This window comes from Macaca nemestrina, chromosome 10, assembly GCF_043159975.1.
Source record: "Macaca nemestrina isolate mMacNem1 chromosome 10, mMacNem.hap1, whole genome shotgun sequence".
Lineage (NCBI taxonomy): Eukaryota > Metazoa > Chordata > Mammalia > Primates > Cercopithecidae > Macaca > Macaca nemestrina.
In genome coordinates this window covers 30,427,216-30,443,858 of record NC_092134.1, presented here as the reverse complement: position 1 = coordinate 30,443,858, position 16,643 = coordinate 30,427,216, and the positions used below count along the sequence as shown (strand labels likewise).

Genomic DNA, 16,643 nt, shown 5'->3' with positions numbered 1-16,643 from the left:
GCCCTAACCATTGAGTATTGTGGAGATTTCTCAACAAGGCATGGTCAATCTTGTGAATAACTTGGTGAACTTGGTGATCACATGTTTCCACTCTCCGTCTATTCACCACCTTCCCCTGAATATATACGTGCCTGTTTGTTCTGGCTTTTGCAACCAACCTTGCAAAATCTACCTTCTACAGCTCCCAAGGCATGAGGGTTTGGGTTTTTTCCGATTACCCTGCCGGCTTAGTCCTGGCTTTGTCTTCGAGCCAGAGGCCTGGGTGGTCTTTGAGAAACCAGAGGAAAGGTCATTAATGACAGATCATCTCCCAAAAGTGATCTTTTATGAAGCCTCAGGCTAAAATCTCCCTGGAGTCTTGTCTTCTCCTAGTTGGGTAAAGATAGTATCACTTGAGCTTGGGCAAGAAGTTGGAGGAGCTCTGAAATGACGAAAATGCAAATACACGTCTCAAAATAATCCAAAGCAAATAATTTGTTTTAATAAGTTAGCCAAGGCCGGGTGCAGTGGCTCACGCCTGTAATCCCAGCACTTTGGGAAGCCTAGCAGGTGGATCACGAGGTCAGGAGATTGAGACCATCCTGGCTAACACGGTGAAACCCTGTCTCTACTAAAAGTACAGAAACAAAATTAGCCAGGCATTGTGGTGGGCACCTGTAGTCTCAGCTACTTGGGAGGCTGAAGCGGGAGAATTGGGTGAACCCAGGAGGTGGAGCATGCAATGAGCCGAGATCGCACTACTGCACTCCAGCCTGGGTGACAGAGCGAGACTCCGTCTCAAAAATAAAATAAAATAAAATAATCTAAAAAAAGTTAGCCAATAAATACTTAGTGAGGGATTAATATGCAAATGATATATGATGAAAACATGAATTACAATAATGAGCCCACTGCCCATATGTCATTTGCCTTACTTTTAGGATATCTGCCTTGTATATCAATTTTTAAAGTAGGGCCTGAAAACTGACATCCTGCAGGACTAATACGGCCCACAGACAGGTTTGGTTTGGCTTGCACAATTGTTTTAAAACTCAGAAACTTTACAATAAAATCCATACTTAACAGCATCTCTTTAAAAACTGAAAGATATGGCAACATGTCAACACATTAACAATTTATTGGAGCCACCATCTCCCATTGCCTTACACCAGAACTGTTTCACTCGTGCATATTGCTTGTCTAATCCCTTTAGGAGTTTGTGTTTTCTACCATTATAAAAGTGTCTGTCTTCATAAACAGGTTGCATGAAAGGGGAATCATGATCATACCTGTTCCTAGGCTCTGCTGGTGGGATGGGCTTGGGCAGTTGTATTTTTCATGATGTTACCTCTCACTCCACCTCTCCACTTCTCACCCTGGGTTGACTTCACCAGAAATGGTGCCGGCATCAGAGGTGGCCCATCCTGAAGCTTGCCAGGGACTTCTGGCCTGACAAGAAAGAGTGAACAAGGATAATCACATTCTTTGCTCAGAGTTTGGAATTAGAAAGCTGAGCAACTGTTTCTAGTTAGTGACGGAGAACATTGGAGACATTGCAAAATGCACTTAACATCACAGCAAGTCAAAGCCCTATGCAAGCTGAGCTGGGTGGTAGAGAAAATCCTTGGAGAGGGGAAAATGGACTTCATGCACTGAAAGAGCAAGTGATAAGACACAAGGTTGCCCTGGAAGGCTGAGAGCACAGCTTTGTCCCCTTGAGTTCATTCTCAATTCTAGCTCTGGTGAAAGCTGATGGACTTGGTTTCCAATTATTGGATGTACCTGACTTAGAAAAAAATTGCCCTAGTCATCCTATATCCACCTTTCTTCTTAGGGAAATAATACCCTGAATTTCCTTAAGGGAACCATTCCAATATGAGAACTAAGATTATCTAAGAATGAATCCTATGCACAGGGGAGAGAAGACTTATACCCTAAATATTTCAGATGTTTCCTATTTCTCCAGAAATGCTTTCACTCATCAGAAGGCTCTCTAAGCCTTCGCTCAGCATATCTGCCTATATTTAAGTCACAGTTGGGAAATACAATAATTATGAAAATACATTTCATAAGCATTTATTGAGCATCATCTGTATATGATCCAATATGGTAAAGACTGAGAGGGAAACAAAGATGACCCAATTTCCTGCACTCAAGAGGCTTACAATCTAATTTGGAAAACAGAAAATGTCTATGAATTGCTATTCATATTGCAGAATGAGACAAACAGTACAGTAAATAGTTGCAGATCCTCAGAGTCCTTAGGGGAGAGAGAGCAGGAAGTTATTCTCTTTAACAGGGGTTAGGGGGCTGCTTGGTAATCTGGCTTCCTAGCAATGAGGAGAGGCAATGATAGATGGAGAACAATTTACCAGGAGACACAGACAACAGGACAATGTTGATAGACATGAAGAAAGGAGACAGGAAAAAAAGAATATAAGAGATCTGGAAGCACAGCAGGACAGAGAGAATAACCTCTTTCATAGGGACCCGGGGGCATTGCTGGATGACATCCTATTGCCCCCACCACCGTAGCACCAACACTGGATATCGAGAAGGGTCAGAGGAAGAAGAGGTCACCATGGATTTGGAATTCTTCCCAAGGGGACCGGCCTTCAATGGGGCTTTGAAGCTTTTGTTTACATTTTAGAAGAGGGTGAGATGCAGCAAGAGCCTCCTAGTTGAAAGGAACCATGGGAACAAAGGCATAGGAAGGCGAATTCAGGGGCAGTATTGTGTGCTGGGGGAGAGGGAGTGTGAGTAGACAAGCCTTACTGGATTGATCATTCACAGTGGAGAGGGCTGGAAAAACACTGTTGATAAGGCTGTCTGGAGCCGGCCTGTGGAAGGCCTTGGATTGCAGGACAAAGGGTTTGGACTTGATCCTGGAGGCAGTGGGAGCCAGAGAAGACTGGGGAAAAGGGTTTAGTTGATGAAAGAGTTCCTCATTCACTAAAGAAAAGCACCAGTGCAGCTCATTTTTCTCCTCAGAAAACAATCACAGAATTTAGCTTTAAATGCACCCCCAACTCAGGGAAAAGCATATACCAGTCCCTGCAAAGGCTCCCGGGGGGAGTTCATGAGTTCAGACTCAAAGCACAAGATATGTTTTACTTGGCATTTAAGCATATCTATGGGTGATGCATGTCCTCAAACGAGGACAGACCGATATGATTATACACTTTATATCAGCTGATGCTCAGTGGTGCCCTTTCTCTCCACTGTTCAGTCTCTGATCCCTCCACTTCTGGATATCCAGAGTAAAATGGTTATAAGACAGATTGTATACTTTCTTGGTGGCATCTATGTGGTGTAGATTCTCCAGGTAAGGGCTTTGCAGGAATTGAACTACTGTTATCTCAAGCTCTTGAAGTCTCACTTAGTCCTTAGCAGTGGTTGAAAACACCTAGCATCCTGTCTGGCAATGGGGTCTGGCACATGGCAGGAGCTCAGTCAGAACTTGTTAGTAATAATGTTTAGGATACACAGGGTTGTAAACTGAAACTTCTGATGTATTCCTTCTTTCTTTCTCCCTTCCTTCTTGCTCACTTCCCACTTCATTTCTCTTTCCTTTCAGCTTTTCTTTTCAGCTCATTCTTGTTTCTTCCCCCTCCGTTCCCTCTTTTCTTTTTACTTTCTATCTCCTTGTAACTTTCCTTTTCCCTACAGGAACTGGGAAAGACAAGGGTGTGTGGGCGGTCATGGCTCCCCTCCAAGGAAAGTGTGAGGCTTTGGGCAAAATAGATCTCTCATTTCTTCCAAACATAGGTCTAATCTGAACTGTCTCCAGGCTCTAGTCTCCAATCCAACTTCAGTGGTTTTAGTTGGACTCCATGAGAAGGGACCCCAGGGATGCTGTGTCTTTAGTCTTGTCTTGGAGAAACCCGGCTTTCCATGCGTCTACTTGTCTCGCAGACTGGGGCACCTACGTTCCCTTTCCTCAATCCACTAGCACCTCAGAGAGGCTCTTCAGAGTGAAATGCCTGGCTGAAGAGAAGCAGGACTTCATTAAGAGTTTGATTTATCCCCAAACGATCTATTGTTACACATCAAACATGTTTTCCCTACAAACTAGTTGGCAGAGAGCACACAGATAAATTACTACAAGATGTAACCAGACAAGCTGTTCAAAAGGGAAATGGTTCTCTGTGTGTGGAGCTCAGGAGAGCACATCTATAAACATGTGTTGGGAAATCAATTTGGTATAAGTTTGCAAAAGAAGTGCACTGCTGTCCCCAAACTACCAGCTTGCTGGGATATCTGACTGTTCTTTTGAGATCATAGTCCATTGTCACAGTGGTAAGGAAAGGGAGAGGTACAACCTACTCTGAAGTGTCTTCAAGGGGGAAGGAATACCAGGTTTTCCATAGGCAGTTGCGAATTCTCTCCCTAGGCACAAGTCAATTCGTCCAATTCATTCTCTGGAGACAATAGGTTAGAGTAATTCTACCAGCATATAACAACATTTAGTTGACGTTATGGTAATTTCAAAAGAATTATAGTAATATAATGCTGCAGCACAGTACTATGTAGTGTGATGTGGAAGAAAACCCCCTTGGTGTGGCTTCAGAGACAGAAGAGTGTAAATCCCTTCCTGACCATGTGCAACTTGCTAGTTCGGTGAACCATTGAAAATTTCTTCACTTTTCTGAGATTTTTGTCCTTTTTCTATAAAGCAGTTAAGTGTATACAGGTTGAATATCCCTAACCCCGAAATCCAAAATCTGAAACGCTCCAAAATATGAAACTTTAAGAACACAAACATTTCACCACAAGTGGAAAATTCCATGCATAAGTACTAAAACAAACTTCAGTTCATGTACAAAATTATTAAGAAATACTGTATAAATTACCTTCAGGATAATTGTATAAGGTCTATGTGAAACATAAATGAATTTCGTGTTTAGAGTTGGATCCCATTCCAAGATATCACATTATGTATATGCAAATATTCCAAAATCTGGAAAAAAAATGGAAATCTGAAAGACCTTTAGTCTCAACATTTCAGATAAGGGAGACTCAACCTGTACTACTTGCTTTGACAAGACTTTCAAGAATTACAGAACACATGCAACCTGTCCTATAACTGCACCGTGGCCAATAAATTAAAAGAGATTACATTAATTCTTTAGTTCCTTCCTCGCAAGAGCTACATTTCAAGTGCTCAAGAGTCACATGGGGCTGTGGCTACCGTAGTGGGTAGCACAAATATACAATATTTCCATTATTACATAAAGTTCTATTCAACAGTGTTGTCCTAGAACATGCCAGACACGAAGTTAGGTAATTTACACATAATTTTCTCTTGCTTCAAAGTTTTCAGACACCTTGGTACATACAGCTTAATTAAAAGTCCATCTATCCAGCAAATCTGGAGTGCCCTGTGATAGCCTGTTGGACAAAACTGTCCAAGACTGACTCTACATAGTATTCTAAGCTGGCACAAGTCTACAAGGCATAGTGATTGCTGAAAAATTGGAGAAGGTCAAAAATAGAGGACTTCTGGGCCTTTACCAAATGGCATATATATGAGAAACTTTGGCTCCAACCACAAAACATATCTCAGTAGAGATGACAATGAGAATAGAAACAAAGTGGAATCAGCAAAGGAAAAAATAATCATGTAGGAATAGCCACCAAATACTCTTGCTTTTAAACATGGTGATGACAGCCTAAGAAACCTTCTCATGATTCATATAACAGTCTTGGAAAAATCCCAGAGTAGATAAAAGCTACCCCAAGATATGTAGCTGAAGCTTAGGAAACTTTCTCAAGGTCAAAGCAGAGTTATTCCAAATTTGCTCTCATTTCATTGAAGACCATCTTGACTCTTTGGGGTGAGTCCAACACATCTATGCTGCAGCTGATCAGATTGTAGCCTGCTGAGAAGGACCTCTTGATCTTCAGAGCACATTTCCTGGCAGAAAAAATAAGGCAAGCACAAGGTAAGGTTGCCTTCCACAAGCAAAAGTGAAAAGAACAAAAGCAATAGCTACATTTGTTAAGTGCTTATTGGGTACCCTGTTCTATTAATATTACACTGGTCATCTGATTTAATCTTCACCATAACCTTATGAAGAACTATTAATAGCCCCATTTTATAGAGAAATAATTGAGGCAATAAATGTTTAAGAACAATCCAAAGTCACATGCTAGTAAATGGTGGAGCCAGGACTTGACCCTGTGTAGTACAGCAAGAGTTCACATTCTTTTTTTTTTTTTTTAAGGAAAATTTGTATTTTAATTATTTTTATGTACAGAAAACTCAACAGTGTACATTTAACCCAGTTTAGTGGCAAGTTCTTTAGCCTTTGCCTTTTCGAGCTTGGCGATACGAGCCACAGACTTGGGACCCAGGACATTGCCGCCCCAGTGACAGCGGATCTCATCGTATCTGTCGTTGTCATTGGTCCTGATAGCTTCCACCAGCTTAGCCAAAGCGCCTTCGTCTTCCGAGTTCACCTGTGTGAAGGCGGCAGTGGTGCAGGTCTTCCTGTGGACTAGACGGCCCAGTCTTGCCTTCCCCTTGATAATGCAGTAAGGAACCCCCATTTTACGACACAGGGCATGCAAGAAGACAGCCAGCTCGATGGGATCCACGTCGTGTGCAATCACCACCAGCTGAGCTTTCTTGTTCTCCACCAAGGTGGTGACAGTGTTAACTCCTGCTCGAAGGACAGGTGGTCTCTTAGTGGAGACGTCCCCTTTGCCAGCAGCTTTCTTCTCGGCCCGGGCCAACAGCCTCTGCTTCTTCTCTTGCTTCGTCTCTGGCCTGTACTTGTGGACCAGCTTAAGCAGCTGAGTAGCTGTTTGGCAGTCCAGGGCCTGGGTGAACTGGTTAATAGCGGGAGGTACTTTCAGCCACTTATAGAGGATGGCTCTCTGCCGCTGCAACCTGATAGAGTGGGGCCATTTCACAAAGCAGGTGAGGTCTCTTTTGGGCTGGATGTCCTGTCCAATGCCAAAATTCTTAGGTCTTTTCTCAAACAGGGGATTCACCACTTTCTTGGCCTCCTGCTTTTTCACGACAGCAGGAGCTGGAGCCACCTTCTTTCCCTTGGCCTTCTTTCCTTTCAGCATCTTGGGCGGCAGGAGGAGAGAGAGCGAGTTCACATTCTTAACCACTGTGTCTGTTAGTGTAAGTGATCTCTCTGGCTTTCTCATTTAAGTTTCTAAAAATAATGAATTCTTATACAATCTTTAGAGTTTTCCTTCTGCAGCTTTTCTGGTCACTGTAGAAAACAGCCATATGCATTACATAAAACTTTAGCCTTAAAAATAAAGATATAAATACCGCTTTTTTGACAATGCATCTTATAGATCGCATATAAGCAAGCATTTCATGAATAAATGAAAAATGCAAATAAGACAGTGAGATTGTTATATCTTTGAAGGTGTGGGATCATTTTGTCTTGAATGTTTGAGTCAAGAAAGTGTCAAATGAAAATGGGCACTTCGATGGGGAGGGTGGTCTCTAAACTAAGATTTGTAGATCTGCTGCTTATTTTTGTAAATAAAGTTTTACTGGAACACAGCCACATGATTTATAGGTTGTCTATGTTTGGTTTTGCACTACAATGATACAGTCGAGTAATTGTGACCAACTGCAAGACCCACAAAGCCTAAAATATTTACCATCTGACCCTTTACAGAAAAAGTTTGCTTACCCCTGATTTAGATGACAGTGACAAAATTATGTTCTGATAGTGTGTCTTAACTTGTATCTGTCATTTTCAGTTGGTTGAAAATGTAGGATTTCAATGGTATGATATCAGTGAAATTTGACATTATTTAATTTTACATAACCCAAAACTGCAAATAAGAGGAGCTTACAGGTCAAATGGCAAACGTTTATAATAAAGCATTGTTGCAGTTCTGAATTTGAGAACCAAAGGCCATCCTAAATAAGATAGAATGAGAAACTGCTCCATGATCCTCCAACCTCAGGTCTATTTCTGTCTTTACCTCTAATCACAAGTAATCATTGTTATTATTCTTGTTATTGTTTTATTTGCAAAGGTTTCACCTTTCCTACCTGTAAGTTTTGAGGGCAAAAGATGTGTCTTTCATTAGCCTGGAACTTGGCACAGTGATTGGTAGGTGGTGGGCACATAGTAGTAGCTGAATGAATAACTACATAGCATTGAGTTAAAGAGTCTATGCTTAGGAGAGTTAGGGAAGCAGCTACAATACAGGGGTGTTTGGGCAGAGTGCTATCTCAAAGACTGGGTGAGCCAGCAGTGAATTCATAAAAGTCACAGGGTTACGACCTAATCAATGTGCAAATATATCCCAGGCTAAGTGAGGAAATCATGGCTAACTTTTACTGATCATATATTATCCTCTAGAGACAAACTTTTCTCAGCTCTTTGCATTTATTTCATTTAATCTTCACAATGACTCAAGGAAATAGGTTATTCTGTTTATTTAATAAGTGAGGAAAAGAAGCACAGAGAGGTTTATTACCTTATCCCAGGATACACAGCAAAAAATGGTAGAAATCAGTCTTAAAACCCAAGGAGTCTGAATTCAGAGACAAAATTTTCAATAATTATGCTATATTCTTCTCTATGTGGCTTTATCTGTGACTTCTTCCTCTTCAGTGGTTTCCAAGACATTCTATAGAGAGCTCTCTGAGAACATATATTTTTACTTTTCTAACAAAAACCAATTGCCCAAACCTAGTTTGTTGCATAACTGTGCATTTTATTGCCAACTTCCTAGTAACTAGCCTACAAAAAAATAAAGCATATCATGTGAACAGGGATAGGCATAACATACTCTATTGCTTTTATAGTTCCAGCACTCATTTGGAATTTACTCTGTTATGCTTTTCTATGCAATTAAAATTATGCTCTTTCAAATTTTGAAATACTGGAAAACTTTAGATAAAAGTCCTTGCTAGCCATATCCCAGTTTGATGTCCAGTAGAATCAATATCACCCGGGAGCTCGTTAGAAACACAAAATCGAGGCTTCATCCCAGACTGACTGAATTGAAACCTGCATTTTCACAAGATGACCGGGTGATTTATATGCACTTTAAAGTCTGAGAAATATTGACTCCATCATGGCAGAATGATTACCTTTGATTCCCCCAAAGAGAACAATTTGGGTACCTCTGGTTAGGTGGGAAAGAGAGGCAGGCTGATAAAAGCCTGATATGCTTGGGGCAAAGGCCTCATCCTAGCTGTGAAAAGACCTAGTGGCTTATAGCCCTGACCGCTTTTAAAAGCCCCAGAACCCATGCTTCTCACCATACCAACTAATTTAGAACCTCTCAGGTGGGAACTATGTACCAGTACTTTTTAAAGATCCTGGGGTGATTCCAATGTGCAGTGAAGGTTAGTCCCTTTGTTGGAAATGGGTGTTCTTTGTAGGAGAGGAGTGATTGTGCCTCTGTTTGCCCTCTTCACCTGAGGAACTGACACTCACCTTTAATGTCTCAATGTATGCCTTAATGTTTTTTTTTTCCTCCAGGAAGTCTGAATTAGGTGCCCCTGTGTGCTCCACACACCTACGTTACTCTTATCAAGAGCTATTGTAATTTCCTGTGTACTTTTCTCTGTGTCCCATTTGCCTGGAAATTTCATGATGGCAACATGGCAGCCACCTTGCTCACATGTGAACAACAGCTCAGGAATGAGCATTCGGTGCACACTGATCATGTGCCAGTCCCTGTGCCTCCATTCCCTTAGTTAAGACCCATTGCAACCCTCTTATCTCCATTTCCCAGGGGACAATTGGAGGTTTAAGAAAGTGAACTTGCCTCAGGTCACACTGCTTAGAAGTCCGTAGTACTATATTCAGTTCCTGGCACCTAGTAGGGTGTTCAATAAAGATTTGTTGAGTGAAAGAATAGAGGTATGAGCTATTCTCCTTTCAAGCCTGCCCACGCCTTCTGTGGTGGGATTAAAGCCACACTGAGATTTCCTCCCCACACTCTCCAACCCATCCCACACTCACTGGAGCTCAGCCTTGACATCTTTTAAGTTCTCTGCCACAAAATGGATGGGCTGAAAGTCCCAATCTTTATATGCCTGGACAGCAGCAGCTTCTGCATCAAAGGGCTGGTATTCTGGCTTGTTTGACAGAACGTGTTTAAAGAAAGAATCAGATGAGAGGGAAGAGACCAGATGCATAAAATTTTCCAAAGTATTTACTTTCAGCTTAGAGTCTCAAGCTGTGTTTCTCAACCTGAAGGCGGAGGACATAGTGTGGGAGGATTAGGGCATGGAATTGTGCAAAGGACCTTAATCCTTGGCTATGTCATATATTTTCTTGAAGTAGAAATAAGCTTTATTCTCCATTCCTAGATGTACTATTGGATTGTAATACTGTCATAACAAATAAAATGCGAGCTCATTTAAAATTGTCAAATCCATATTAGCTTTCCATCATCTTAGTAAGTACAAACAGCAGTGCTAATACATTTTGTGGGGTCCAGTGGGGATTTTTGAAGTTATTACTAGTAATAAAAATTCCAAATATATATTTACTGTGCAATGTACTGTGAATGCAGGTTATCTCATATAATTCTCCATCAGTCCTTTGAGGTAGGCACTATTATTCCTGCTTTATACGTGAGGATCACAAGATATTTAAAAACAGTGGTAATCGTATTTCCTGCTTAATAGTGTAATGGAGAGTAAACACCTGGGGAACTCTGTCAGGTCAGTGCCAGAGTGCTCTCCTCTGCCAAAAAAAAAGGATCCATGGAGGCTCAGACAGTTTGGAGTGGGAGATGGGGAATGGTAACAGCTATGCCTGGAAGTGACAGGGAGCCTCATGTAGACTGACAGAGTCTAAAATTTGGGAGTGGGTAGTAAGCCAGCAGGGAGGTGGCAGATGCCCAGAAGATTTAGCAGGGCCTAGAGTGAGTGTCTTAGGATGAGAATGGTACCTGTCTAAGGCAAATGAGTTATCATCTTGGGTTGATGGGGCGAATATGTAAGGACCTCCAATGTGTAGAAAGAGTGCTTTACATTTACAAGTATTTATTGAGTCCCTACTGTGTTCTGTGCACAATGCAAGTGGCTGGAATGCAGTTCTGAGCAAAAGAGATATGGTTTCTGCCTTAATTAGACTTGTTTAGAGAAATTGTTCAAATATTTACATAAGGCTTAACAAAACTATAGCAAGCATGATGAAGGAAAGGTACAAGGTGCTATACAAGCATCCAATAGCAGAATCTGATTTCATTTGGGGGTCTCAGAAAAGGCTTTCTTGAAGAAGTACTGGAGAGAGAGGAGAGCATTTCTGGCAAAGGGAACAGTTTGTGCATTTCTGGCAAAGGGAATACTGGTGCCTAGATCCAATCCCCGGAGGTTCTAAATTGATTGGTATGGTGAGGAACCTGGGCCCTGGGTCTTTTAAAAGGGAACAGCTCTTTGGAATGGGAGAGAGAGGACAGCATTTCTGGCAAAGGGTCCTGAAATAGAAGGAAGATAATGCATTTGAGAAAATGAAAGAAAGCCATATGTCTTGAGCTCAGTGTGGGTGAGAAAAATACTTCTGTCTTGGAGGAGGTGAGACTCTGAACCAGCTATATAGACAGAGACTTTGACCCCAGAAAACGAAACAGGAATGAACCATTGAAACTTGAGCTCACGAGAAGACTAGAAGGACTAAGGCTATTGAACTATGAGTCTGAACTTCAATTTGTCATCACAAAGGATGCAGGTAGTCCCAGTGTAGCCCTCAGTATACTGCCTGACAAGTGTGCAGGCAGCATGTACTCTGCTTAGGGCCAGGAAAGTTGTTTCAGCCCTAGCTCTGCCTCCTTCTCAATTTGGTATTACTAGGATTCTGCTGACCCCATTGTATTGCTTAGAGCATTGCTATTCAAATTGGAGTCTTAAATTGACAGAATTTCTAGAGGTGGGGACTGGGAGTTGTGTCGAGTGATTATTATGTAGTTAAAATTTTGGTAATGGTGGTTTCAAAATGTGGTCTTCAACCTTAACTGCCCACTAGAAGATCTTTAAAAGTATTGATGCCTCAGCACCAGCCCCATAGTTCCTGATTTAATTGCTCAGAATGTTGGTCGGGCATCGAGAATTTTGAAAGCTTTTCAGGTGACACTAATGTTCAGCTAGATTTGAGAACCACAGATTTAGAGGCTAGTTCCCAAATGCCAGTCCACAGATGAGCTGTATCAGAAATATCTGGAGTGTTTATAAAGAAATCTCCAGTCCTACTTCAAACCTAACATGCCAGAATTTCTAAGGGTAAAGCCCAAGAATAGGCACTTGAAAATATTTACCCTGACATTTAAAACAAATATGGGACCACCAGGTGATTTTTGAACCTATCTGGGTTTGGGAGGCCCTGATTTATATTGAGGCATCTGCAACTGTAATCTGATTCAGTCTGTGGTGGCATCCAAGGTTCTGCATTTTAAACAAACTTCAAGGTTGTGCTGCTGGTCTGAGGACCACACTGCAAGCAGCAAGGGTTCAGGAAACCCAAATGAAAGAATGGGCAGCTTTAATTTAAAATCCGTAAAGGGCTGTACATGAAATCTATTAGCACAAGGGACCCTGTTTTCATGGCCCTCTCTCTTTACCAGACCACTTTCTTTAGGGCAAGGATTGGATCATCATCATATCTCCATTTCTAGCATCTAAACACAGTGCTCAGCACATGTTAGGAACACAATAAATGGGTTTTGAATTGACTGAATACCATGATGTCCTTAGGGTCCAAGCTGCGGAGCCAGCTGAAGGTGAGACATTGCTATAATGCAGGCCTTTTGCCACTTCCAGTCATAAATTCCAATTGGACGGGGTCCAGTGCGAAGCTGTGTGTTACCAAAGCCTCCTCTGTAGGGGGTAGGGTCAAAGCAGGCCTCTGAAATATTAATAATTCTGAGCAGTGACCACAGCTATGATATTTACAGACCCATGAAGTGCAAGAGACAGCCTGAGGTTGTTCACACAGGCAGAGACTCCAAGGACTTATTCTGCTCCAAATGGAGCATGTATATTGCTCAATCCTGCCAAAAGCCATACAGTTCATTAGCTTTTACTATACTGAGAAATGCGCCAGGCCTGGTGCTAAAATGACATGATAAAGCATATTTGACAGCAACAGTCAGAGGAAAAGGCACAGTGGGAACGGAAGAGCTCTGTGGGACGTTGCTCATGCCTTTGGAACAGAAGAAAAATACCTCTGCCTCTCGATTTGGAGACCCAGGCTGGTTGGAATCTGACAAGGACTTATTACTTTAGAAACGTTTTTCAGGGGTTTGATTTCATCCCCTGGATTCTCTTTGCCTGGTGATGGATGATTTTCTCCTTAGTATTTTTTGATACTGTGACTATTTGTGTGGTTTGTGAGTTAGATATTGGGAGGGGGTCAGGAGAGGAAAAAGACACAGAGAGAGAAAGAGTAAAAGACACAGAGAAACAAAGAGATAGAGAAGGGAGGGAGGAAGAAAAAAGCCCACACCTGTAAGTGAGTGGAAAAGAGTGGACGAAGAGCAGTGAGGAAAGGAAATGGGATGTCAGAGGAGGATGGAGGCCAGGAGGATTCAGGTCAGGGCCCTCCCTTCATTTGGGATGGATGGTCTTTATACTCAAGGCTGGTCTTAGTGTGTTCTGAGGGGTACTCATGTAATCTCCTCCGTCTTCTTTCCAAGAGGCACAAAACTAGCATTTCTGGTCTCACCTTCAGTCCTAATAACTCTTTGCCTCCTGCCACGCTATGAAATCTCATCCCTAATTGTTTTTCTGCCACCATCACTCCCGTTCTTCCTATCAAAGACTACATGGTCTGGCTCAGGGACATTTATATTTTATGTGTTAGAACTTTCTCAGGCTGTTATACCCCAACTTAATCTGGTCCTACCACCCTTAAGTCTTTTGCCCATCTTTCCCCAGTGCCTTTGGCTCCCTTCTCTGGGCATAGCCTGAGACAGGGTCTCATGCTCTGCTTGGCCCACTCTCCACTCCATCTGAGTATAGATTCCCCCTGGAATGTATTCCAAATAGCCCAGTGTTTCCCAAAGTGTGTTTTCTGGACCATCTGCTTCAGAATCATGAAGGTGGGGTAGAGAAAGGGGAAAAAGGGATTTTTTAAATATGCAGATTCCTGGGCTCGGTTCTCCAACCCCTAAACCAGACTGGGGACTGGAGGTGGGGGCAATTTTGAAAATATGTACTTTTAATCCTTGACCCAGGATTGCAAAATATAGTAACATTTAAGAACTTCAGCAAGACCAGTCTTCTGGCTTCCCAGATTCTTTCTCCTTCAAGACCTGGTTCAGAAGATCAGAGACTCCCCTCCCACAACACACAGGGTAATGTCAAGAGCCTGGGCCACATACCTTACACAAATCACTTAAACTCTCCAGGCCTTTCTCATCTTTAAGCAGGGACAGCACTGAAGTCACAAGTAGGAACAAGGACGGGTGACATATAGACAGGACCAACGCTGGCCTGGTGGGAATTAGGGGAAATTGGAAGCTGCAAGCTTGAAGCAGGCACCTGTTCCTCCAGTGCAGTCAATTATGGACAGTTGGGAATGGGGCTCAGAGATGCCAAATCTTCTGAATTTTTTAGGGAAGCTAGAAATCAGAATTTCTATGTACATTTCCTAACTTTTTTATTTCTGGCTAATTTCTTCTTAATGGGCCAAATAAAATTACACATGTGGGGCACATTAGGGAGGTCGAGTCCACATTTGCAACCTCCAGACTAGGGCTCCCTAAGGTTGCTTTCCACACGAGAGTCCTGGCATACAGTGATCCTGAAGCCCCCTGGTTAAACAGGTTGTTCTGTTGCTGGTTGGAGCTTCCCAGCTGATCCCTCTGCTTTCCAGGAAAACCCCACAGCTCCACTGGTTCTAAGAACCACTAAGGTTCTCAGAGCTTACTGTGTGTCACAATCACTTGGAGGGCTTAGTTAAAACACAACTTGTTGGGTCCTACCTGCAAGGTTTCTGACTCACAATGTCTGAGTTGGGACCTGAGAATCTGCACTTCTTACAGACTCCCAGCTGCTGAGGCTGCTGGTCCAGGGTTGGCACGTTGAGAACCACTGCTGTAGACCCATCATTACTCACTACTCGTTACCTATGATGTTTGCTTTCTCCTTATAACAGGCACTCAGGGCCGGGTGCGGTGGCTCACGCCTATAATCTCAGCACTTTGGGAGGCTGAGACCGGTGGATCACCTAAGGTCAGGAGTTCCAGACCAGCCTGGCCAGACATGGCGAAACCCCATCTCTACTAAAAGTACAAACATTAGCCGAGCATGGTGGCAGGCGCCTGTAATCCCAGCTACTTAGGAGGTTGAGGCAGGAGAATCGCTTGAACCCAGGAGGCAGAGGTGGTAGTGAGCCGAGATTGCACCACTGCACTCCAGCCTGTGTGATAAGAATGAGACTCCATCTCAAAAAAACAAAAAACAACAAACAAACAAACAAAAACCTGGCACTCAGGTTTTAGCTTCTCTGTCATTCCTGAGTCACTTCAGACTGCAATACTTTGTGCCTTCCTGGTGTTGCTCACATGATCAAGAACTCACTTTAACAATAGCTGTCATGTTTGAGTGCTTACAGTGCGCCAGTCATTTGTCCAAGCATTTTACTGTGTAATCATCATCAAACCTTGCTAAGGAAGGTATCATCCTCAATCTCTCCATGAGGAAACCAAAGCCTGGAGAAGTTAAGTAACTGGCTTAATATCAGAGCTTAGTGAATGGTAGGAACAAGGTCCCAGCCCAAACTGTCTGGCTCCAGAGATTGGTTGTCATATAACTTATAGACCAAGCTGCAACACTTTTGAGAGTGACAGGAGATAATATTAATAATTATGCCAGGACAACAGATATAAACCAAGACTGATCTAGGCACAGCAGGACATGAGATTGTCCAACATATTCTGCCATTTTAAATGTACTCGTTGCATGGTTACAATCTTGTGAAAAGACCACAGGCTTTATAGCCAACCAAATTCAGGCTTAACTGAGCAGAGGCATGAAAGCACCCAGCACAGTGCCTGCTGCATGGTAGGAACTCAGCAGATACCTGTTTCCTTCTGTCAAGCTTCTAATCCTTTGCTGGGCAACATGGGCAAGTGTAACATGTTGCCCTTATTCTAGAAGCCCTTACAATAGAGTTGATAGAAAAAGGAACGTAAATGAAAACTTTTAAAGATTATTCTAAGACTTTAGTAATCCAAGACTGAGCGTAAGCGTTCAGAGATGGTGATTCCCTCAGCTTTTGAGTCTTTTGGTGAGTAGAATTTGAACTGTCTTGAAGACTAAGTAGAAGGTAGGAAGGTTAGAGTTGGGTATAGCTAAGAAAAGAATGAGTTTATTCAGAACTGTCTGTGTGACATAAGTTTGTCAAACATTTCAACTCCATTCCAACTATTGTAATGTTCCAGATACAATGAAACAGGGACATGTGTTTATTGTATTTTATTTTTTCAGTGTTGTGTACTCATGAACCCTTAGAGAGCCCAGATGAGGACTTGATTCTCCCAGGCATGGAAGGACAGACAAAGAAACTTCTTAGGAGCATTGGTCTGTGGTTTTCAAGACCTTCTGTTATTTAGGAATTTTGAACAAAATTCTGCGCCTCACAATGTTTTTCACAGTAAGAGTAACAGCTGTGGGGTACTTATTCCTCCCTGATTTGTGTAAAAAGGAAGAGCAA

At 42.4% G+C, this 16,643-nt stretch overlaps 1 long non-coding RNA gene and 1 pseudogene across 2 annotated transcripts in view; both read right to left on the bottom strand.

The window, feature by feature from the left end:
* Window positions 1–369: 369 nt before the first annotated feature.
* Window positions 370–16,643, bottom strand: part of LOC105493812 (uncharacterized) — a 70,173-nt gene continuing 53,899 nt past the window's right edge. Inside the window, exons 4-5 of one of the 2 annotated variants that reach the window (XR_011608917.1) lie at window positions 1,269–1,428; window positions 370–421 (exon numbers count right to left, since the gene is read on the bottom strand). This is a non-coding gene — a long non-coding RNA (uncharacterized lncRNA). Of the gene's footprint in view, window positions 422–1,268; window positions 1,429–5,297; window positions 5,897–16,643 lie in introns of those variants that run through there. The other variant, XR_011608918.1, reaches the window with a different exon arrangement.
* On the bottom strand, window positions 6,201–7,217 carry LOC105493810 (large ribosomal subunit protein eL8 pseudogene; annotated as a pseudogene).